Source organism: Chiloscyllium plagiosum, unplaced genomic scaffold (genome assembly GCF_037043375.1).
Source record: "Chiloscyllium plagiosum isolate Xiang-an unplaced genomic scaffold, Cpla_swu_hap1 HiC_scaffold_8, whole genome shotgun sequence".
Classification (NCBI taxonomy): domain Eukaryota; kingdom Metazoa; phylum Chordata; class Chondrichthyes; order Orectolobiformes; family Hemiscylliidae; genus Chiloscyllium; species Chiloscyllium plagiosum.
In genome coordinates, this window is record NW_028270146.1 from 21,232,348 (window position 1) to 21,258,585 (window position 26,238).

The following is a 26,238-nucleotide window of genomic DNA, read 5'->3' on the forward strand; positions in this document are numbered from 1 at the left end:
CAGTCTGTTCAGCCTGCCCCGTGTTTCTTAAAAATTGGGGAAGCAGTTAGTTATAATTCAATGTCAAGGTGAACATTCACTTGCTCCAGCTCAGAATCCTGAGTGCTTCCATAAGATCACCCCTCCTTCTTTGAAATTATACCAAATAAAAGCCTAACCTGTTTGTCAGCTCGCTTGATAAGTCAATCGCTTCATCCCAGGAGTCAGCCTGAACTGCCTCCAATGTGTCCCACCTGCTTATGCTGTCCATTTTCATGTGTGCAAGAGCTCGACAAGTCAGTCAGCCTGGGAGTAGTCTGTGCGGCTGTTCATACCATCTACTTGCCTTCCCTGCCAGCTACTGTCTTTGGGGCTTGTTAGGAACTATGAGGGACAACAGTTTGAATCGAGCTGTCTTTCAGTTTCAGTAAATGAATCCAATCTTGTCATCTAATGAGTTGTCCTTCATCATGCAGGACTGCTGTTATCATATTTGGGTCTGTACTTTCCCTGTATGCTTCCAGGAGCCAGTAACTTTATGGGATCAAGTTGGGATGCAAGATTTTCCAAAGACAAAGGGGAGCACATTAGGGGTCTATCAGTTTGTACCGTCACATAATGAGCTCATAGATTTCAAGAAAGGGTGGGTCTCAACGAATGATAGTTTCTACATTTCTGATGCAGATGCCTTACTGGAGACCCTGATGTGTCTTCCATTTTGAGATTGCAAATGTAGCAATTGGTCAAAAGGGTGAGTGCTGGGAATGAGGCCAGATGGGAAGCAAAATGCTACCATACTAGCATCTACTTGACAATGTGGAAAATTGTACAGGTATGTCCTCGACACACAAGGCAGAGCCAAACCAACCCAGCCAATGACCAATCCATTAATCTACTCTCAATCACCGAAAGTAAAGCCACCATTGTCCCATTGGGCTGCTCTCTGATCAGAGAGAGATAACTGGCAGGGAGTTTAACCTGAAGGTCATCACACTTCCAGCAAGGGGCAAGGTTGAGAAGGTAGGACTTGATTAATATAGAACCATAGCTAATACAAGAAGTGAACCTATGCTATGTCACTCTGCAATGCCATCCAGCCAACTGAGCTATCCGAAAGAAGATGTCACTAACTGTGTTATCAAACAGCACTTAATAAGCATTAACCTGCTCACAGAAGTTTATTTTGGGTTCTGCTAGGGCCACTTAGTTCTTCATCTCTTCATAGTCTTGGCTCAAACATGAACAAAATATCTGAATTCCAGAGGTGAGGCTGACTATCGTTGTTGTCAAGGCTGCTCTGGGTCCAGTATGGCATTGTTCCCAGTATGGCATTGGTCCCAGTGTGGCATCGGATCCACTGTGGCATTGGACCCAGTGTGGCATTGGACCCAGTGTGGCATCGGATCCACTGTGGCATTGGTCCCACTGTGGCATTGTTCCCAGTATGGCATTGGTCCCAGTGTGGCATCGGATTCACTGTGGCATTGGACCCAGTGTGGCATTGGACCCAGTGTGGCATCGGATCCACTGTGGCATTGGTCCCACTGTGGCATTGGTCCCAGTGTGGCATCGGATCCACTGTGGCATTGGACCCAGTGTGGCATTGGACCCAGTGTGGCATCGGATCCACTGTGGCATTGGTCTCAGTGTGGCATTGGTCCCAGTGTGGCATTGGATCCACTGTGGCATTGGACCCAGTGTGACATTGGATTCAGTCAGCCATAGTATCCAGTGCAGCATTGGATCAAGTGGGGCATTGGTCCCAGTGTGGCATTGGTCCCAGTGTGGCATCGGATCCACTGTGGCATTGGTCCCAGTGTGGCATTGGTCCCAGTGTGGCATCGGATCCACTGTGGCATTGGTCCCAGTGTGGCATCGGATCCACTGTGGCATTGGTCCCAGTGTGGCATTGGTCCCAGTGTGGCATCGGATCCACTGTGGTATTGGACCCAGTGTGACATTGGATTCAGTCAGCCATAGTATCCAGTGCAGCATTGGATCCAGTGGGGCATTGGTCCCAGTGTGGCATTGGTCCCAGTGTGGCATTGGATCCACTGTGGCATTGGATCCAGTGTGGCATTGGATCCACTGTGGTACTGCACCCAGTCTGGCATTTGATCCAATGTGGTATTGGACCCAGTGTGGCATCAAGGTGTCCTCACAAAACTGGAAGCAATGGGTATTAGGGGAAAACCCTCCACTGGTTCGAGTCATAGCGAGTACAAAAAGAGATGGCTGTTGTTGTTAGTAATCTCAGCTTGAGAACGTCTCGTCAGGAGCTTCTCAGTATTGATATTTTAATCAACCTGCTCAGAGATACTATGACATTCGTCCGGAGTAGGTGGTACTCGAACCTAGGCCTCCTAGCCCAGAGATAGGGATACTACACTGCACTATAATAGTCTTCAGTGCCATGTCTTCAGCCCAGCCACCTTCAGCTGCCTTCATCAATGTCTTTCCCTCCATCATAAGGTCATAAGTGAGGATGTTCACTGATGATTGCACAATGTTCCACATCGTTTGCGGCTCTCCAGATAATGAAACAGCCCAGTTTAAAATGAAGGACCAGGACAATATCCAGGCCTGGGTTGACAAGTAGCAATTAACATAAATGCCACCACAGGTGCTATGCAATGATTGTTTTCAATATCAGAGAATACAACTATTGTCCTTGACATACAAAGCATTTACCATGTCTGAATCCACCACTATCAGCATCCTGGAGGTTTCCATTGACCAGAAACTTTACTGGACTAGACCTATAAATACAACTCACCTCCTGATTTCCCAAAGCTTATCCATCATTTACAATATGCAGATAAGGTGTGAAATGGAATACTCCCCACTGGTCTGGATGGGTGCAGCTCCAACAAAACTCAAGAAGCTTGACACCATCTGGGAAAAGCAGTCCATTTGAGAGACACCACATCTACAAACATGCATTCTCTCCCTCAATGATGTTTAGTCACAGCAGTGTGAGCCATCTACAAGACACACTACAAAAATTCTCAAAGTGTCCTTAGACAGCCCTTTCCAAAGCTGTGACCTCTACCAACTAGAAAGACGAAGGATGTGTACATATGCCACATGGACTGAAGCAGTTTAAGAAGGCAGCTCACCACCACCTTCTCAAGGGCACCTACAGATGGGCAATAAATGCTGGCCCAGGCAGTGATGCCCATAGCCCATAAATAAGCAAGCAAAATCACATTTTTACCATCATTAGTTTGCAGGTTTTCAGGTTGTGTAAACCTATATTGACAGGAGTACCACATGATGGTTGCTGTCTCCCTGACTGTACAGATTACAAATAAAACTGTTCCCCAGCCTGCTGCTGATAACATCTGAATTTGAACAAATCTGTGATTAACTGTGATCGTCAGGGTGGAGACTTAACTCCAGATATTGAATAAAAGTTTGACACAAGGGAATATGCAAATAACATTCTTAGATTGTCAGCATAAAAACAGAGGAAAGTCTCAGATCATACATTTATCTTGCATTGCTCAAGAATGCAGTTATCTCAGTGTGGCTGGAGATCTTCAAATGCTGGTCACAGCTGGAGACTTCTTGCTTTACACCAACTACTGTGAAGTGTCTTCGGCATCCCTCCAATGGAACCCCTTACTGCATTCTCTGCTACATTTGTATTTCATGGAATAGTAGATACAGCTAAAGTGCATAAACTAAGGGATTTGAGTAGTTTTGTTAATATTTATTGAAAACCCTCTCTATAAGTAATTGTAATGGATGACTTTGCTGTATTACAATTATGTTTGGAACAGGAATTGTCACATCTAAATTAACTAAAATCTGCAATACCTTAGGCATTGCAGACTTATTTCATATGTATACTGTGCACAGAGTTGGAAGAATCTGATAATTGATTTGGAATAGGAATTTGGTGAGAGTGGGAATTAGCCACTGTGTGGGAATTAGGTGTCAATTAATTAGGGGCAATTCTATTAAATAATAACTGCATCTTAGCTAATTGTTAATTATACTGTCACATTACTTAAGTAGCCAAATATGACAAAATGAAGGTAAGAATGACAAGTAATAAGGTATCACTTTGTCTATTTAGCATCGTTATTGGTGAGTATTAAGAGAAGGTTTGTAAGGATTTAATATTAGAGCAAGTAAATTCAACTCAAACGAAAACACATCAATTAATTAATTAATATTTGCATTTAAAAATATTGATGAATGGTCATGAGATTAATTTCAGAACACATTTCATTTAAAAACAACCCACATCCACCTTTTTAATAAAGTTAGGGCTCCAGCAAGCACTTAGTTAAAAAAAAACTACCTACTTCAAATGCATGAATGAAATCAAAGACAAGGCAGTGTGTCAGGACTGTATTGTGCGGAACTCCAGTAATTGGTCTGTATTTTATCACATGAGTCTTTTCACTGATCAATATATTAGTGCTTGATTGCTTAAGTTTGTAAGTCATGCTGCAGTCAAGAGACTGACTCATTGCAGCTGAAGAAGATTTTAGAAACCTGGATCTCCCTGCAAAAACCATATGTTTTGGAACAGCTGAAAATTGTAAAATATTCAGGTATGATGGTATCAAATGGTGAAACAGGTTCAATGGGTCAAATTACCAACTTCTGCTTCTCGTCTTTATGTTCTTAATTCCTGCAAATAAACTGTTTGCTCCTCTCTGCAATGCTCGAAGGTAAGTCAGATAAAATAAAGTACACAAAAAAACACAAAATTAATGCAAAATAATTGAAGGAATGAACATAGACTCCAAGATATTGTCCAAGCGGTGTTGATGCATTCAAGGATTAGTGGTGCTGGAAGAGCACAGCAGTTCAGGCAGCATCCAAGGAGCAGCGAAATCGACATTTCGGGCAAAAGTCCTTCATCAGGAATAAAGGCAGAGAGCCTGAAGCGTGGAGAGATAAGCTAGAGGAGGGTGGGGGTGGGGAGAGAGTAGCATAGAGTACAATGGGTGAGTGGGGGAGGGGATGAAGGTGATAGGTCGGGGGTGGGGGGTGGGGTGGATTTGTGGAAAAGGAGATAGGCAGGTAGGACAAGTCATGGGGACAGTGCTGAGCTGGAAGTTTGGAACTGGGGTGAGATGGGGGAAGGGGAAATGAGGAAACGGTTGATGCCACATTGATGCCCTGGGGTTGAAGTGTTCCGAGGCAGAAGATGAGGCGTTCTTCCTCCAGGCATCTGATGGTGAAGGAAGCCCAGGACCTCCATGTCCTTGGCAGAGTGGGAGGGGGAGTTGAAATGTTGGGCCACGGGGCAGTGTGGTTGATTGGTGCGGGTGTCCCGGAGATGTTCCCTAAAGCGCTCTGCTAGGAGGCACCCAGTCTCCCCAATGTAGAGGAGACCACATCGGGAGAAACAGATACAATAAAGGATATTCGTGGATGTGCAGGTAAAACTTTGATGGATGTGGAAGGCTCCTTTAGGGCCTTGGATGGAAGTGAGGGAGGTGGTGTGGGCGCAGGTTTTGCAGTTCCTGCGGTGGCAGGGAAAGGTGCCAGGATGGGAGGGTGGGTTGTGGGGGGGGGGGGGGGGTAGTCACTGTGGGAACGTTCTTTGCGGAAGGCAGAAAGGGATGGGCAGGGAAATATATCCCTGGTGGTGGGGTCTTTTTGGAGGTGGCGGAAATGTCGGCGGATGATTTGGTTTATGCAAAGGTTGGTAGAGTGGAAGGTGAGCACCAGGGGCGTTCTGTCCTTGTTACGATTGAAGGGGTGGGGTCTGAGGGCGGAGGTGTGGGATGTGGACAGGATGCGTTGGAGGGCATCTTTAACCATGTGGGAAGGGAAATTGCGGTCTCTAAAGAAGGAGGCCATCTGGTGTGTTCTGTGGTGGAACTGGTCCTCCTGGGAGCAGATACAGCGGAGGTGGAGGAATTGGGAATACGGGATGGCATTTTTGCAAGAGGTAGGGTGGGAAGAGATGTAATCCAGGTAGCTGTGGGAGTCGGTGGGTTTGTAAAAAATGTCAGTGTCAAGTCGGTCGTCATTAGTGGAGATGGAGAGGTCCAGGAAGGGGAGGGAGGTGTCAGAGATGGTCCAGGTAAATTTAAAGTCAGGCTGGAATGTGTTGGTGAAGTTGATGAATTGCTCAACCTCCTCGCGGGAGCACGAGGTGGTGCCAATGCAGTCATCAATGTAGCGGAGGAAGAGGTGGGGAGGGTGCCGGTGTAATTACGGAAAATCAACTGTTCTACATAGCCAACAAAGAGACAGGCATAGCTGGGGCCCATACGGGTGCCCATGGCTACGCCTTTGGTCTGGAGGAAGTGGGAGGATTCGAAGGAGAAATTGTTAAGGGTGAGGACCAGTTCGGCCAAACGAATGAGATTGTCAGTGGAAGAGTACTGTTGGGGACGTCTGGAGAGGAAAAAACAGAGGGCTTGGATGCCCTGGTCATGGTGGATGGAGGTGTAGAGGGATTGGATATCCATGGTGAAGATGAAGCGTTGGGGGCCGGGGAAATGGAAGTCTTGGAGGAGGTGGAGGGCGTGGGTGGTGTCTTGAACGTATGTGGGAAGTTCCTGGACTAGGGGGGATAGGACAGTGTCGAGGTAGGTAGAGATGAGTTCAGTGGGGCAGGAGCATGCTGAGACAATGGGTTGGCCAGGGTGGTCAGGCTTGTGGATCTTGGGAAGGAGGTAGAACCGGGAAGTGCGGGGTTCCCGGACTATGAGGTTGGAAGCTGTGGGTGGGAGATCTCCTGAGGTGATGAGGTTCTGTATGGTCTGGGAGAAGATGGTTTGGTGATGGGGGGATGGGGTCATGATCGAGGGGGCAGTAGGAAGAGGTGTCCTCGAGTTGGTGTTTGGCTTCAGCAGTGTAGAGGTCAGTCTACCACTGCGCCCCCTTTATCCACTAGCTTGATGGTGAGGTTGGGATTAGAGCAGAGGGATTGGAGGGCAGCGCGTTGTGAGGGTGAGAGGTTGGAATTCGGGAGGGGGGTAGACAGGTTGAGGCGGTTAATGTCCCAGTGGCAGTTGGAAATGGAGAGGTCAAGGGCAGGTAATAGGCCAGTGTGGGGTGTCCAGGTGGATGCAGTGTGTTGGAGGTGGGCGAAGGGGTCCTCAGAAGGTGGATGGGACTCCTGATTGTGAAAGTAAGCTCAGAGGCGGAGGCGACGGAAGAATTGTTCGACATCACAACGTGCATTAAATTCATTGATGCGTGGATGGAGGGGGATGAAGGTGAGTCCTTTGCTGAGGATTAATCGTTCGTCCTCAGTGAGGGGGAGGTCTGGAGGGATGGTGAAAACTCGGCAGGGCTGGGAGCTGGGATCTGGTGTGGATGTGGAGCTGGGAGTGGGGGCGGAACCTGTAAGTGGAGTGGGTGTGGTGGTGGGGGGAATGGGGGTGGAGTCATGAGCAGGGGTAGTGTTCCCCTTGGGGTTCTGGAGGGTGGGGATTGTGACAGTGGGGTCTGTGGGGGGCGTGTCAGCAGAATGCAGGTGAGTGGCACTGGTGGGGGCTGAAGTGGGGGTGACCACGGCAGTAGGGGTGGCGGAAGTCACTGAGCGTATGGCATCAGTGATGATGTGAGGGACGGAAGTGATGTCACGTGTGATGCATGAGGAATTGTGAGGGGTGGAAGTGGTTGTGGGAGTGGCCATGATGGGGCGGAAGTGACATCATAATCAACGTGGGGGTGGCAGCTGCATCAGCCGCATGGCTAATGGTATCTGTGTAGTTTCCGAAGCCAGGGGAATCTTCTGGAATGTTTGAGGAGCGCTGGTTATGGAGGTAGGTAGATAAAAGTTTGTTGTACTTACTGTTTTTGGTGTTTGAGATGGAATTGAAATACTGATTTTTGAGAGTATGAATTCTCCTGAGGATGTAGTACAGAGTGGGTCCTTTGCAATTCTGAGAGAGTGTGGCCCTCAGCTGAGGCAGGGATGACTGTAGAGAGGTTAGGTGCCGGCGCATTGCTGCGAGCGTGGAGCGGAGGATCTTGAAGGAGAACCGTTGCTGGTGTTTTTGAATCTGTAGTTTGTCCTGTTCCTGCATGGTTTAGAAAGAGTTGATGCTGGAAATTTGTTTCTGTTAAGCAGGGAGACTAGGACGCGTGGGCACAGCCTTAGAATTAGAGGGGGTCAGTTTAGAACAGAAATGAGAAGACATTTCTTCTGCCAGAGACTGTCAGGCCTGTGGAATTTATTGCCACGGAGCACAGTGGAGGCCGGAACTTGATAAAGTATTGATCGTGCAAGGAATTAAGGGCTAGGGGAAGAGTGTGGGTAAGTGGAGTTGAAATGCCCATCAGCCATGACTGAATGGCAGACTGGACTCGATGGGCCGAATGGCCTTACTTCCACTCCTATGTCTTATGGTCTTATGGTCTAATATGGACTGCTTCAGTATTTGAGGAGTTGTGGATAATGCTGAACATTGTGCAATCATCAGCAAACATCCCAGCTTATGGCATTACGATGGAGAGAAGGCCATTGGTGAAGCAGCTGAAGGTGTTTGGACCAAGCACCCCACCCTGAGGAACTCCTGCAGAGATCTGAGATGACTGACCTTCAACAGCCACAACTGTCTTCCCCTGTGTCAGATATGACTCCAACTAGCAGAGTCTTTGCCCCAGACCCCCAGTGACTCCATCATTGCTTGGCTCCTTGATGCCACATTCAATGAAATACAGTCTTGATGTCAAGGGCAATCACTCACCAAATCCTGGACTTTATCTTCTTTGTCCAAGCTCAAACCTGTAATGAGGTTAGGAAATGCATGACCCTGCCAGACCCTGTGCATCGACAAATACACTATTGCTGAGTATGTGCTGTTTGATAGCACTATTCCATCACATTACTGATGATTGACAGTGGACTGATTGGCCGGATTGAATTGTCCTGCTTTGTGCAGCTAAGACATACTGGGGCAATTTTCCACACTGTCGGTTAGATGCCAGTGATGTAACTGTAGTGGACCAGCTCATCTAGGGGTGCTGCAAGTTTAGAAATATGTGGCTTCAGTACTATTACTGGAATGTTGACAGGGCTCATTGCCCTGTCAGTATTCAGTGCCTCTAACCATTTCCTAATATGATGTGGAGTGAATCAGATTGGTAAATGTGGTGCTGGCGACATCTGAAGGAGGCTGAGATGGATCATCCACTTGGTCATTCTGGCAGAAGATCGTTTTGAATGCTTCAGCATGACTTTCTCTGCACTGGTGTGTTGGGGTCTTCCATCATTGAGAACGGGGATGTTTGTGGAGCCTCCTCTACGAGTGAGTTGTTTGATTACCCACCACCATTCATAGCTAGATGTGGCAGGATTGAGAACTTAGATCTGACCTGTTGGCTATGGAATCACTTAACTCTGTCTATCACTTGCTGCTTCTGCTGAATGGTATGCGAGTAGTCCTGTGTTGTAGCTTCACCAGGTTGGTACCTGATCTTTAGGAATGCCTGTTGCTGCTCCAGCATGTGCTCCCACACTCTTCATTGAACCGAGCATTAATTTTTAAGGCACAAAGCTTAGACAGCTGAAGGTTCAGCCACCATTGTTGAAGACATTTAGGGATACACCAGCCAGCAGAGTTGGAGAAGTGTAGAGCTCAGCATTGCAGAACTGGAAAGGAGAGATAGGGAGAGGCTAGGCCAGGGCAGCTGGAACAGGGATCAATGTTGGTCAATAGGCCCAAGGCTAATAGTCAAATTGGACTTGGCACAAATTAGAACATTATTAATTTAGTTTTAGATGGACTTAAGTTTTTGTGGGGTAGGAAGTGAAAGGTAACCAGAAGAATATTGGAATAGTAAATTATAGAGATAACAAAATACAAAATGAAGGAAGAAATAAGGGTAACATGAATGGCTAAAGATTGAATAATATCACACAGCATAAACGTAATGTAATTACCTAAACAAAGAGATCAGTGGTGCTCACATCCCGCATCATGAAGATACTGAGGGGTAACCTTATAGAACATACAACATAGAACATAGAAAAGTACAGCACAGAACAGGCCCTTTGGCCCACGATGTTGTGCCGAGGATTAATCCTAATGTAAAATAAAATAACTTAACCTATGCACCCCTCAATTCACTGCTATCCATGTGCATGTCCAGCAGTCACTTAAATGTCTCTAATGACTCTGCTTCCACCACCACCGCTGGCAACGCATTCCATGCATTCACAACTCTCTGCGTAAAGAACCTACCTCTACGTCCCCTCTATACCTTTCTCCTAATATCTGAAAACTATGACACCTCGTGCCAGTCAATTCTGCCCTGGGGAAAAATCTCTGGCTATTAAGTTTATAAAACGTGACGGGCATAGATAGGGTGGACAGCCAAGACCTTTTCCCCAGGGTAGGGGAGTCTAAAATTAGATGGAATAGGTTTAAGGTGAGAGGGGAAAGATATCAAAGGGAGGTAAGGAGCAATGCTTCCACGCAGAGGGTGGTGAGTATGTGGAATGGGCTGCCAGATGAAGTGGTGGAGGCTGGTACAATTACAACATTTAAAAGACATCAGGATGGGTATATGAATAGGAAGGGTTTAGGGAGATATGGGTCAAATGCTGGCAAATGGGACTGGATGAATGTAGGATATCTTGTTGACATCGATGAGTTGGACCAAAGGGTCTGTTCTGTGCTGCACAACTTTACGACGCTAAATAGTGTAAAACCAATTTAAATTTCTGGTAAAATGATCCACCTGATATTCAAAAAAGATGGTTGAACTTCAGTCAATAATTGGCAGAGATCTTATGAACATAGAAGGAGTGGATGAAATGTGACTACATGGAAAATCAAATCATCAACTAAACTGTTGTAAGATATTGCACATTTGGGAATAAAGGAGGGAAAACAGAAAAGCAGAATGAGAGCAGTGAGGAAAGTAGAGGTAATTGGCAGTTGTAGATACAGAATCTCTTTAGGGTGAGTCAAAGATAAAACGTGTCCTCATTACAGCACACCGAAGACCAACAATAACAGGAGACTAGATTCCCCACAGCGGGGAAACAGGCCCTTCAGCCCAAGCCAACCCTCTGAAGAGCAACCCACCCAGACCCACCATCCCTAACTAATGCACCTAACTCCACGGGCAATTTAGCATGACCAACTCACCTAACCTGCACATCTTTGCACTGTGGGAGGAAACTCATGCAGACTCTGGGAGAGTGTGCAAACTCCACACAAACAGTCGTCCGAGGCTGGAATTGAGCCTGGGTCCCTGGTGCTGTGAGGCAGCAGTGCTAACCACTGAGCAGCCTGTGCCGCTGAAGAGAATTGGAGGAAGGATTATTTGCATAATCTTACAAGGTGAACAGTAGACATTAAATAATCATCACGGGGATAACTACCATCAAATAAGGTGGTGGGAAGTAACAGCAAAAGGACAAGAGGAATTTCAGGTTTTACAGCCCATTCAGGAGTACATGCTCATACAGTAATGCAAGTATGACAAGGGGGAAAAGAAAACTGACTGTTAGGTTTTATTATGGGTAATATAGCAGAATAGGTAAAAGAGGGTGGGAGCATTTCACTAATAGTGATCACAAAATAATAAAGTTAAAGATTAGGATTGATAGGATCATAAATAGGACAAAGTAGATCAGACTGACATAGAACATAGAACGTAGAAAGTACAGTACAGAACAGGCCAATGATGTTGTGCTGAGGTTTAATCCTAATATAAAATATAATAACTTAATCTATGCACCCCTCAACTCACTGCATGTGCATGTCCAGCAGTCCAGCTTAAATATCCCTAATGACTCTGCTTCCACCACCACCAGAGGGAACACACTCCATGCATTCACAACTCTCTGCGTAAAGAACCTTCCTCTTGTCTCCTCTATCCCTTTCTCCTAATATCTTCAAACTATGACCCCTCATACCAGTCAATCCTGCCCTGGGGAAAGGTCTCTGGCGATTGACTCTATCTATTTCTCTCATTATCTTGTATACCTCGATAAGGTCACCTCTCTTCCTCCTTCTCTCCAGAGAGAAAAGTCCAAGTTTATTCAACCTTTCTTCATACGGCAAGCCCTCCAGTCCAGGCAGCATCCTGGTAAACCTTTGCACCCTCTCCAAAGTCTCTGTATCTTTCCTATAGTAGGGCGACCAGAACTGGACACGATATTCCAAGTGTGGTCTCACCAGGGACTTGTAGTGTTGTAGTGAAACCTCACGGCTCTTAAACTCGATCCCCCTGTTAATGAAAGCCAAAACACCATATGCTTTCTTAACAACCCTATCCACTTGGGTAGCAACTTTGAGGGATCTATGTACTTACACACCCAGATCCCTCTGTTCCTCCACACCGTCAAGAATCCTATCTTTAATCCTATATTCAGCATTCGAGTTCGATCTTCCAAAATGCATCACTTCGCATTTATCCAGGTTGAACTCCATCTGCCATTTCTCAGCCCAGTTCTGCATCCTGTCTATGTCGCGCTGCAGCCTGCAATAACCCTCAATACTATCGACGACACCTCCAAACTTAGTGCCATCTGCAAATTTACTAACCCATCCCTCAACCTCCTCATCCAAGTCATTTCTAAAAACTACAAAGAGCAGAGGCCCAATAACAGAGCCCTGTGGGACCCCACTCAACACTGTCCTCCAGGCAGAATACTTTCCATCTACAACCACTCTCTGTCTTCTCTCAGCCAACCAATTCTGAATCCAGATAGTCAAATCGCCCTGTATCCCATACTTCCTGACTTTATGAATGAGCCGACCATGGGGTAAGAGCAAATTGTGAGAAAATTAGAGCGGGGTTAAACTTGGCAAATGGGGGCAAATATATTGGTAAAGAGACTGAAAGCCATGAGGAAGTCTTTACAAATCATTCCATTGGCATCGCAGGAAATAATTAATTATGGGGTTTATGGATAATGAAAGAACTGAAGGAAAACTTCAAACTAAAGAATAAAACATGTTAAAACTAAAGGAGAGAAAAAGAAATATGTAGAATTTAGAATAAAAGAACCAGGAATCCAGAGAAATTGGAAAATTAATTGATTTAGGATTGTTATCACACAAATATCAAAACTTTGACAGGATAAAGAAAATTCCCAATGTTAAGATAGAAAAGGAAAACATAGTTGACAGATTAGAGAACCTTGCCATATCCAAATGATATTCACCAACTTATAATCACAGACAATAAAATGAACAAGACAACTCACAAGTTACAAAGAAAGTTATAAGAAAAAGGATAGTGGCAGAAAATAGCTGGGCAGCACAGACATGCAGAACATTTTCATACTTCAATGAAGTAGATTAGTTGTTCATTGTATTTCTTTAAACTGTTACCACCTTAAATGCAATATGCTTGTGTGCATTATAGATGAACAATAATTGACCCTAAACCTCAAAGTTGAATAGAGGCTCATTTTTATCTTATGATGCATTTTCAGAAAGAAAAGAAGGCTTACATTTATAGAGTGCTTTTCATGGCCACCAGATGTCCCAAAATGCTTTCCAGCCAATTAAGTTAACACTGACTATATTTCACAGGTAATGTAGTGAACACAATCACCAATGAATTTAACAAACTCTCATAAACAGATAATCTTTTCTTTGTATGTGATGTGAAGTAACTATATTTCTCTTTGTTCTTCTATCTCATTGACTGGCTGGAGCGAGAGACTGACTTCTAATTTAGGTATTGTGATCTGTAGCTAATTTACATGCAAGGTCAGTCAGCAAGGAGAGGTAGAAAGTAATAAAGATATCTGTAAGGGTTTTGATGGAAAATGGCTTGAGAAAGGGCTGAAGTTTGCACTGAGCAGAAATAAGCAGTGCTGTTATAAAAGCACATATGAATTACAACTCAGTTTTGGATCAATTAAGACAGCTTGGTTAGGATGGAAGATGACAAAGAGGTGACAGTGACAATGAAAGCCAAATGTTGATGGCCATGATCTTTCGTGAGTTGGACTGGAGAGATTGTGACTCATTCAGAACTGGATGTCAGACAAGGGGGCTGATGGTTCAGGGATGGCGGTGTGAAGTGGAGATGAGAGATCACCAAAGGTGCTCATGTGCAGCAGCATTTAATTGAGGAAGATGGTTTGCCGAAGGGTAGACTTTCAGGTGGCTTGAAGGTGACAATCATGAGGCAAAAAAAGTGAATCTATTGTTATATACGCTCTGTCTGTGACTGGGTAAGTAGAACTGGATCCATCCAAGGACAGTCCCATGAAAGTGTTGGAGGAAAATGGCTTGGTTTAATATCTCAAAGATATAAGAGTCGAGTAAGATCAGACACAGGCAAAGATCCAGTTACACACAAAAAAGATGTATTTTGTTGTAAACATTGTGTATTATAACATGCTTTACATGGCATAACTTTGTTGCCATTATAAAAGGCTTATCTCCCAATACATTGTGATTAACACCACTGGAGATCCGTTACTAATATCAATGTAACAGAGCTTGCATTTACTCAACACTTGATGTTGTTAAGACACTTCAACTCATTTTACACAATGGATTGCCTTCAGTGTGTGGATGCTGTTGTGTAGGTAAATGAATTCGGGGCAAGGGTCAGAAATTGTAGAAATAGAAAAACCGGTCATTTCTTAACAAAGAGAATGCTGGTAATGTCACAATCTATTTGTGCCATTCTGTAAATACCATTTTGATTAGGAATTCACCAATTCAATTATAAATAATGGCTTTACCTCTCATTGTGAGAGGAGTGGGGGAACTGGGTCGAAAACATATCAATGGAATTTTGAATAAACTGACCTCAAGTATATTTACGTGATTCAACTCCACAGCCAACATGTGAAAGAAACATGAAACAGGATCCTTTTTCCATTTGTTGTGTGTGCATTCAAATATCATGGCCCACTTTAATATGGCCCTGCAGTAGCGATCTGCACAGGGGTGGTTAGATTCTGGGGCAAGGCAACACTGTAGCACAACCTGGCCTCTTGCCCTACAGAAAGTTTAAAAGGAGTTTGGATACAGAATATGACAAAGACGTGGTTGCATTACCATACTTGCCAGGGTATGAGATATATGATAAAACATGCTGCAGCAATTCTAGATGAAAGGATACTAGATTGTGACAAACAGCTAGAGTTCTCAGTGACCCTTCAACAAGGTGCAAAATAAAAAGGGAAGATTCGGTCATAAGAGTTTGTAACTTAAATCCCACATTAACCATCTGCAAACATCCAGAATTCCAGTGAGACATAAGGCCATTTCCACTGGGCAGGTCGAGGTCTGCATCATCCAAGATCAAACCCAAAATGGATTCACCAGAATTTCTCAATCCACATTTTCTGCAACCCAATTTCAGACCACAATGGAAATGGTGCCCTATTGAGGTGTAAAATGTAACTTCATATATTGTTGTGACAATAGATGAGAGTTATGAAATACATGGGTATTTTTAAACATTTGGTTCCGTGATGTGTTGTGCTTAAAAAGGGGACTGCCACAGAAAATGCAGTGGAATTAAATTTAATGACTGTAGCAAAGTCCTGTGTGGAGCCCATGAAATGTCACACATATAAATTATCTGGGAAACTTTAAACAGGTAGAGATGTAACATGTAGCAAGAATGAGGGGGGAGCTGACTGTCTACCATTCCCTCATACAAAGCCAGCTCTTGCTGACATTTCTGTTTTATCCTCCAGGAATATACAATAAAAGATAAAAAGCCAGTTTCAACTCTACTAGAAGAGACTAGTGGTCTGAATACTCTCATATGTTCCAGCTTGTGTCTGAGTTTTAGCGTGCTGTTAAAGTCACAGTTGAAGAACTATCCCCTACTTACCGATGTTTATAGGAGAAGGATGACCCTCTCTCTCCCTGAGTGCTAGGAACCAGTTACAAAAAAGAAATTAGGATGAAGAAGCCTCAATCAGTCTGCAAAACCAAACATCTCAAAAACAAAACAACTGCTCAAAGTCAATGGTGCCTGTAACCTCTAAAGCAAAAGTTGTAATGTTCAATGCTCATCATGAACAATTCAAAGACTGATCAGTTCATTTGGTTTTTAAAACACTTATCCTTTTGAACTTACCTCTTATTGCTAATCTATGTATATTTGTGATGCATTGCTAATTCTCGCATTTAATTATTAATCAACTCTCATGAGCATAATTCAAAAAAGCTTGCTTAAATTGGCTCCTTTTACAATGCTAGTTCATTTTGCACCTGGGAGAAAGATATCAACAAGGGAAATGATCCTTTCGAAATTAAGCATGTTCCAACCAACCTACAGCATAGGCGAATAAAGAAAAGGAGACATGTTGCTCACATCTTTCACAAATTTGGATATCACACCTAAAACCGTAACTTCTCTGGGGCCTGGTCATCACAATATTAGGTTTGGTAGGGATCTGTGACATTTATTATATTTCTAGGTGGCAACAGGTGTTTTGAATGTCAATGATACCATGCTCACTGTCCCAGAATCTCTTGATTTTGAATCACGCATTAGCTCCTATTTTTAAGAGAGAATGCCACCTTGGAATTATTCAGCACGGCCACTAGATTCATAAATATTGTCCAAAATGCTTTCTGAAAATGTTTTCACTTTTGACAGAATTTAAAAAGTCCAAAACAAGTATTTACACCTAAAAAAACAGACTCCTCCAAAACAATTTCTCAGTTGGATAAGTTCAATGGCGTTTCTTGGTTTAATTAAAAGCTGTAGCCTTTCCTAAGCACCTAGACTTGTAACTAGCTGAGGTGTTTGTGGATTATTCAGTCTGAACATACACAATGCAGTTAATTTTCCCATCATGTACCATTCAGTTGTGCAGAATACCAACAAGGCAAGAGTTATTGTTTACCTTTGACAGGGACAATTTGGTGTAGAACCAGAGAGTTGTATATGGGCCTTTTAATCACATGCTAATCTTTTTGTTTCTCGTCCACAAATAATCAGACTGCTTTTACAAATTTTCATGAGCTTCTGGATTGTTATCTTAATACTGGTAAAATATTTTTATTGAGCCTCTAGTATTTTCTATCCAATAAATAGTATTGCAAATGGACAATTCAAAATTACATAGCATTTAAAAATACAGGGGCAGACAAAAGAGAGTGGAAGATTATATAGCAATTTTCCTTTTAATTTTTGAACTATTAGAAAGTACATTAAGTGGAGGGGAGATAATTACAGAGAAAGGTCAAGGGAGAGAGCGCCGGAAGGAATATGAGATGAAGGGGTAGAGACAGGAGACAATGGTAATGTTCGATCATTTTTCACAGAAAACACTAGCAGAATGTTAAAGCCAATTATCTCTTTTAGGATTAATTCAAAAAGTTAATTGTTAATTATTACTTACACATTCCAGTTGCTAACCTCTGTGAGACAAAGTAGGCGAGAGATAAACAAATAAGTAGACACCTTTTTGCAAACTGATTTAATTTCTGCAAATTGAATTATGACAGCAAAAAAAAGTGAATAAACCAGGAAGGAATGGCGCAATGGGGAGAGAGAAGAATGGAACAGCTTACGAGAAAAGAAACTTCTAGCTACCCAATCTTTGGAGAACCAAATAGGAATAGGAATAGTGATGGGGTCTGCTCACACACAAAAAAAAATGAGGTTGAGATGATCTATGCAGAGCAAAGACAGGTGGAGGCTGGTTATAGTGATTTAAAAGAGAAAAGGAAGGGGGAAAGGAAGAAGTAGTGAAGGGATGGTGGGAATTGGAGAAAGTACTGGAAAGGTGAAGGGGATGTGATGGGAAAGGGAGGCAAAAATGAATATGCAGAGTCAATGTGAGGAGAGCCAATGGAACCACATTTTCTCTTCAGTTCCTCCACAAATGGCCCATTTCATCCCTATTACATTGAAGCCAACAGGAAGGAAGAAAGAGAAGCTGAAAATGATAGAAAGGGAAGCAAGGAACAGAATTATAGGGAAAGAGGTAAAAGAGAAAAACAAAGAAACAAAAACAAAGAAGTGAGACAGCAACATAAAGAAGCAGTGATTGTTAATACAAAGTCCATATTCTTTAACTCACCATATGCACCAGCCTAGGAGTCGATCCAGCATGCGCAATATGTAGTACATTGATTTCAATAGAGAAGCCATCAGAATTTTTTCATTAGGTTCTGATTTGTAAATCCTAGGTGTCTACTGCATAAATTTTCCAGTTGATGGTCCTGTCTAACTTTTTATGTCTTGAATATAATTTTCAAAGCTATTTTGTGAAGTACACAGCCACATTTCTTCCTTGTTTGTTTTATCATAATTTTGATTTGAATTAATCATATGGAACATGACGGGTTTTGCAGTACCGCTAAATGGCAGCTCTGGTATCTTTCCAAAACCAACTCAGTTACACACTCACTGCACTTTGGTGAAATCTGCAATTGTACAGCTCTTAGGTTTCAAGTGTGACTAAATATACTGATCTATTTAAATTGAACACTTTAGATGAGAAAAAGGTCATCAGACTTATGTGTGTTTACCAGGCTTTTAATTGCACCTCTTCCAATATTCCCAATCTTTCCTTTTCCTCTCCTCCAGAGAAGGAACGTGTCAAAAATGTATTGTGGATTCCTCAAAAGGTGACCAACCATGTCTCAGGAAGTTCAAACTTATTACTGGAATTCTTCATTCCACAATAATGTTGTGGATACACAAGCAGGTCAGAGGCTAGGAATAAATTGTTATTTATTTGTTAAATATATCAGTTTACTTGCACAACACTGTATTCTTTTGCTATAAATTCTGGGTCTTATGGTCCTACTCCACAACCACCTGATGAAGGAGCAGCGCTCCGAAAGCTAGTGCTTCCAAATAAACCTGTTGGACTATAACCTGGTGTTGTGTGATTTTTATCTTTGAGATACACTGTAGTAACTTCTCAGATACTAATTTCCAAATCTGCGATCTCTACCATCTAGGAGAACAAGGGCAATTGTTCCATGGGAATGCCACCATGGTCAAGTGCGCTTCCAAGATGCTCATCATACTGACTTGCTATTTCTTTATTGCCGTTAGGCTGAAATCCTGGAATGCACTCCCAGATAGTATTGTGGATCTACCTACAGCCCCATGAACTGCAGAGGTTCAAGAAGCTAGTACACCACTCCATTCCCCAGACTAATTAAGGATGGGCTAATTAAGGAATCCTGGTTCCTTTAGTGATGCATACATCCCATGAAAGAATAGATAGGTTACGTAGGATATTTTATGTAGCAACAGGTCATTTGGCACAATCAGTCCATATCTGAGTTTATGTTCCACTCTACCTAACCATCCGCAGAGAAGATAATGGCCCTAGTGACATTATTGCTTTACCAATAAACCAAAGATTCCCAGGTAATGTTTTGGGGAAACTAAAAGAACTATAGATGCTGTAAATCAGAGACAAAAATAGAAATTGCTGGTAAAGTTCTACAGGTCTGGCAGTATCTGTGGAGAGAAATCAAAATTAACGTTTTGGGTTCAATGAGTTCTGAGGAAGGGCCACTCCACCTGAAATGTTAACTCTGATTTCTGTTCACTGATGCTACCAGACATGCTGAGCTTTTCCAGCAGTCTCTACTTATGTCTAATGTTTTGGAGACTTGGAGTCAAATCTGCCAAGGCAGATGGTGGAGTTTGAATCCAATTAAAATCTGGAATTAAGAGTCCAATTAATTCCAGATTGAAATAAGAGTCTAATAGTGACAATGAATCCATTGTTGAGGGGATAGAAACATCTGGTTCACTAATGTTTAGGGAGAGATACTGCCTTCCTTAATTGGTCTGGCCTTCATATGACCCACAGCAATGTGGTTGTCTCTTAACCACCCTCTGGGCAATAAATGCTGGCTTAGCCAGTGATACCCACATCCTGTGCATGAATAACTAAGCTGTCCAGAAGAAAAATCATTGGGAAAGCAAATCTTAGCAGGACTTATACACATAATGGTAATGTCCTAGGGAGTGTTGCTGAATAAAGAGACCTTGGAGTGCAGGTTCATAGCTCCTTGAAAGTGGAGTCACAGGTAGATAGGATAGTGAAGAAGGCGTTTGGCATGCTTTCCTTTATTGGTCAGAGTATTGAGTACAGGAGTTGGGAGGTCATGTTGCGGCTGTACAGGACATTGGTTAGGCCACTGTTGGAATATTGCATGCAATTCTGGTCTCCTTCCTATCGGAAAGATGTTGTGAAACTTGAAAGGGTTCAGAAAAGATTTACAAGGATGTTGCCAGGGTTGGAGGATTTGAGCTATAGAGAGACTCTGAACAGGCTGGGGCTGTTTTCCCTGGAGCATCAGAGGCTGAGGGGTGAACTTATAGAGGTTTACAAAATTATAGGGACATGGATATGATAAATCGACAAAGTCTTTTCCCTGGGATCGGAGAGTCCAGAAATAGGTTTAGGGTGAGAGGGGAAAGATATAAAAGAAACCTAAGGGGCAGCTTTTTAACGCAGAGAGTGTTACGTTTATGGAATGAGCTGCCAGAGGAAGTGGTGGAGGCTGGTACAATTGCAACATTTAAGAGGCATTTGGATGGGTATATGAATAGGAAGGGTTTGGAGGGATATGGGCCGGGTGCTGGCAGGTGGGACTAGATTGGGTTGGGATATCTGGTCGGCATGGACGGGTTGGACCGAAGGGTTTGTTTCCGTGCTGTACATCTCTGTGACTCTATGACTCTAACTGAAAAAAAAATCAGTTCTTGTTATTACCTCCAGAATCCTGTAGCTTTGAGAAAACTAAAACATCTGTATTTCTAATCACAGTACCCATTTCCTCGGTTAGAAATAAATGATCCCTAATTCCACACTCGTCCAACATATCACCTACGTCCATTGCCTTCTGGAATGGAAAGACCCGAAGCAGATACACACTGAGTCTATACCTCTCCAGGTAATGAAGTGTTCACAATGTTTGATCATTCTCATTGTCCATTCCGTTCATCTTGTCTACAGTCACGATGCAGCTCATGAAGGAGGTGGAATAAAATGGTAAACAATGCTCCAGGTTTTAGCTGAATGCTCATTTATATTTACATGGACAGTCTCAATATGCCAGAACAGCTCTAGTAAATGATTGGTTGAATATAAGTTGTGGTGATGCATTGGTTATCTTCACTAATGGTGACTTGAATTGGGCAGTCTGGCACAGCAGAGGAGTGAGCAGTTTGAGCTGGTAAGAGAGGTATTTACATTTATTTTTGTTCTGTAGAATCCCTACAGTGTGGAAACAGGCCCTTCGGCCCAGCAAGTCCACACTCACCCTCTCAATTTTCCCAAAGCTGGCAAAGCAACACCCTCTATAAAACACATCTTCATAGAATGACAAAGTTACAACACATAATGAGGCCATTTAGCCTGTCATGTGCTCTCTACAGGAGCAACTGATCCCATCTCATTTCCACTTTACTTCCCTGTAGCCCATTTTTCTGACATCCAGGGTTTAACCAATTTCCTGTCTCTTCTCAAGTGCGGCCTTGTCCTAGTCTCACCTTTAACCCAGTGTATATATAGATTAATTGCAGCTCAGTCTGAAGTTAACCTATCCTCCTGGAAGTAGAACAAAATAATTGGGACTGGCAAAAAGGTTTATATATATATATATATATATATATAACTGCTGCATTGCATCAGCTTTGAGAAAAGTAATTCAGAAGCAGTCTCTACAGTTAGTGTTAGAGGTCTCACACATCAGTGAGGGCTCAGATGGTTTATATATAGAACATAAAGGATAACTGGAAGTGAATCTCAGACTTGGAACTAGCTGCAGAGCTCCCATACTTTATGCATGGGATAATGAGCCAACGTCTTGGATTATTTATATAATTGTTAAATTTCAAACCGTTAAATTGCCATCATACTAACAGTTCGAGCAGATTTATTACTCGCAATATTAATAGAACATAAAAAATGCATTTAGATAGCACCTCATTATGATTACACGTTCAAAATGATTCACAGAATGAATTTCATTCTGAAATAGTCTGTCGTTACGAAAGCAAAATCAGCAGCTGTCTGACAAACACCTGATGTGCAATTTTAATGACAATTAGTAAACTTTAACGGCTTGTTCTCATTTCTGAAAGGGCTGGGCCTTCCAGACTTTGAGGCTCACAATGCAGTACAGAGTTCCACTTTCTCTATTTTCACCCACACTCTGCCTGATCCTATCACCTCACTCAACTCCTTGAAATAGGCCCCGGGATCTCATCTCCCTGACCCTCGTGGGGCCAGAGTTCACTTCGGGAGCGGCTGCCAATCAAAGGCAGGGGTTGAGCATCTGAAAGGCTGGAACAAAACCAGCGAGAGAGACACGCAGCAGGACCAGGGGTATCTCTTGACCCGACATTCTCTCTCTCTCTCTCTGTGTAACAGATGCTGCTCGGTTTCTCCCGCGCTCTCTGGTCCTCCTTGTAGGAAATCCTTTAAGAAGCCTGCAACTGTCAGGATTACCGTGTCCATCTCACGGATGTAATTGGGTCAGATTTGACATACACACTCTGATGTTACAGCAGGGTTCCCATGGAATTGGCCATTGCAGGTGAACTAACTCACATCCTCAATGTGCCGTAATACTGTACTCCCCCCCCCCCCCATCTGCCACTGGCTTCCCACTTGTTGTACCTTGAGGTCGGCGCACTAACTAACTGTAGACCCAGTACATCCCACGACAAAGCGGCCTGGTCTCCTTCTCGCTGCATTAACACTGCCTGAGTTGCAGTGCTCAGCTCCCAGCTGGGACTGAGAGACTCTCTCGTCAGAATGGTCATAGTCCAAAGGGACTCGGAGCTAAGAGCAAGTCGCCTGTTCCCCTGGCTCCACACCAGCAATGCCACGGAGGGGGTCGCAGTGCCTTAGGAATAGAAAGTTCTTAGTCCATTTATTGTTACTTTCTTCTGCACACCACCCTCGGTTAGGGCAGAGAGGCTTGCACCCTCTGGCTGTGCCGAGTTGTGATGCCCCATGCAGTCAAACAGCGCGGTTGGAGTGTTGGTCGGAGGTTAACAGAGGATGGCGGGTGTCAGTGGGAATGAGGCGGTAAAGTCTTTGGGAGTGGGATGGGGTGGGGGCGAGGAGAAAGTTACTGAACAGGGGTAACGTTAACTATGACCTTCCCAAAGAATAATGCTAGCTGATTTCTCCCATCCCCGCCAGCTCCTCTCTCTCCCACCCCTCTCCCTTGTATTTACAATACCCGCGCTTCTACTAACCTTGAGCGATGTGATTAAATAATTTCTTAACAATCTCTAGTTTCTGAGAGGGAAGAGGGGCACAGGGCAAGCGCTCAGAAACCATATTGGTGCAAAACTGTCAACTCACTTTCTAATCATTGAAACAGAGTAATGTGTTGGTTCAAACACTCTGATAAATATCTGAACACACGGAATCATTATCAACCTGCAAGTGTAGTTTTCAGACAGGGAGAGAGAGAATTGCTCCTCAAATAAACCTGAACTGGCTTTGCTTCAATCCCCATTCGTTTCTCAGGACTTTATGAAGGGCTTTGGAACAGGTCTGAACTATGTGAGTGTGTATGTGAGAGAGTCTAGAATTCTCTTACTCACCTGTGTGCCTCACTTCACTGCCCGCACTGAACATGCACAATCCGAGAGCTCACACTCAATATGACATTTTTAAATCTCTCTCTCTCTCTCTGTATACAACAGATCCAATTCACTCAACTTCTGACCCTCGGAGAGCTGCAGGGATACAGCAAGTGGCTTGCCCCGCTTATTGTACATCACGAACAATAACCTTCCAACACACCCAACAATGAAATGGAAAGTCGGAGAAATGACAGGGAGCACTTCCTCCCCACCACCCCACCCCCCCTCCCCATCACCAGGTCGGTGCTGGGGTCACTTTGGCTCCCAGTGTTAGTCCATTTCTTACCGCAGCGCAGGAAAGTTGAGTGAGACATTCCGTTCTGCGGAGGGGAAGAGTCGAACAGGCTGCAAATTATTCCCCCTTCCTCCAGGAAAACGGTGGGGGATGTTCCCTTCAGGAGCCGGAGCCTCGAGAACGATCCCAACAAATGCTAACGAAAAGAAAGCGTTGGAAGGTGCTCCTTTTCCCAATCAATCGATGACTTTGTAGATCCTGCCGCACTCTCACGGTTAGTTGGCTCACTCTCTCTCTCACACACACACGGCGCTATTGATGTTCACCACTGTGCCCTTTTAACAGTGATCAGGATCGAGCTCAGTCATCTGAAATGCTGCAGGTTAGTAGCTGTTTGTGGATGTTCAGACTGTGTGTGTGTGTGTGTGTGTGAGTGTGTGGTTAGTAGCACTGGGCTAGCCTTCTGTCTACTTGTCCCTTGCCAGCTGCAGTTCTGGCGCTTGTCTCAGGCTCACTGCCTGCCGCTCACTGTACTCTGCTCATCCCAGGAGCTCTCTGTGAGCTGAATACTAATCAGACCCTGCACAATACTTTGCTTCCTTGCTCCTCCGCGATTTCCCCACTTTTGATGGGTTTCTGGGTCGAACCCGCGACTTGTGCTCGCTCTAACCCCACTTCTCCTTGTTTACAATCCACTGCTACCTGTTTCTAGTGTGCAGTTTTTGATTTGATTTATTAATGTCACACTCCTCTGAATTTCTGCTTATTAGTTTCCATGCCCTTTTCATCTCCCTCATTTACCTTCTCTGCTGTTTCTCGCTCCCTCACTTGATTCTTTCACTGGCATGTTCTTAGCAAACATGTTACAAACCAACTGTCTGCATATTTCCTTCAGGATTAGTGGTGCTGGAAGAGCACAGCAGTTCAGGCAGCATCCAAGGAGCTTCACATATTTCCTTTGCCTTCTCCTCCCTATGTCTCAGCCCTAGAGTTAAATATCACACAACACCAAGTTATAGACCAACAGATTCATTTGGAAGCATAAGCTTTCAGAGAGCTGCTCTTTCATCAACTACCTGGTGTGTGATTTTTAACTCTAGGACTGAGACATGGAAGGTATTAGAGAACAGGGAAACTGCTTCCAAGACTGTTTCATTTAACCTGTCCTCTTCATGATGGAGAAAGTGAGGACTGCAGATGCTGGATATCAGAGCTGAAAATGTGTTGCTGGAAAAGCGCAGCAGGTCAGGCAGCATCCAAGGAGCAGAAGAATCGATGTTTCGGGCATGAGCCTTCCTGAAGAAGGGCTCATGCCCGAAATGTCGATTCTCCTGCTCCTTGGATGCTGCCTGACCTGCTGTGCTTTTCCAGCAACACATTTTCAGCTCTTCATGATGGCTAATGGACAAGCCATGTGCCATTATCCCAATGGAATTGAAATATTCCAATGTATTTCATTCATTGCCACTGTTTCAATGAATGAAGCCAATGTTCACTTACTCAAGCTTAATTGGACAATTAGATTGTGTCTATTCGTTCCTAGTTGACAAAATTCTAACTTATGATGCAGTATCAATGTCCTGACCTCTGGGTCAGAAACTTCAAGTTCAATTCTCAATTGGCTCAGTGGTGTGCCATAGCTGAATAGATTGGTTAAAAAGGGTCTGGGTCAGAAGGTCTAGGTTTGAGCCTCATCTGTTCTGGAGGGGGTGTCATAAAATGTTTACAAATTTCTAACTTAAATGTGAAGTTTCCATATTTGAAGCACTCAGGTTAATCTTTGATGTAATATTTTCTGTTGGTCATGTATTGTGAAGCAGTGACTTATATGTTTGAAGCTGATAGCTAAGGTTTACATTGAAGTTTACTCTAAGAACTTGCGACAATGTGTGGATTTTCAGATAGAATCTGAGGTCTGGAAGTATCTGAGGGTCAGTAACTATGTCCCCTGGTTTCATCGACTGTTTGTTTAAAATATTTTTCATCAAACTGTTCAGATACGTTATCATACCTATGGGGTGGCATGGTGGCTCAGTGGTTAGCACTGCTGCCTTACAGTGCCAGGGACCTGGGTTCAATTCCTGCCTCAGGCAACTGTCTGTGTGGAGTTTGCACATACTCCCTGTGTCTGCGTGGGTGTGCTCCGGTTTCCTCCCATAGTCCAAAGATGTGCAGGTTAAGTGAATTGGCCTTGGTTATTTAACCTATAGTATTAGGTGCATGAGTCAGGGGTGAATGTAGGGAATGGGTCTGGGTGGGTTGCTCTTTGGAGGGCTGAAGGGCCTGTTTCCACACTGTAGGGAATCTAATCTAATCATTCTAGGGCAAGTGGCAAAGAAGGTTCACTGGACTCAAAACGTTGACTTTACTTTTGTCTCCCCAGATACTTCCAAACCTGCTGACTTTCTCCAGCATTTTCTGTTTTTCTTTCAGGTTTGCAGCAATTCTTTGTGATTACATCAGAGATCAAATGGTAATTAGACTATACGTAATGT

The 26,238-nt window shown here is 43.7% G+C and overlaps 1 protein-coding gene across 1 annotated transcript in view; it reads right to left on the minus strand.

The window, feature by feature from the left end:
• Positions 1–24,379, minus strand: part of syndig1l (synapse differentiation inducing 1-like) — a 215,885-nt gene extending 191,506 nt beyond the window's left edge. Inside the window, exon 1 of the mRNA XM_043697097.2 lies at positions 23,795–24,379. The gene's annotated coding sequence lies outside the window, so the exon portion shown is untranslated. The remainder of the gene's footprint in view (positions 1–23,794) is intronic.
• Between the last annotated feature and the right edge of the window lie 1,859 nt (positions 24,380–26,238).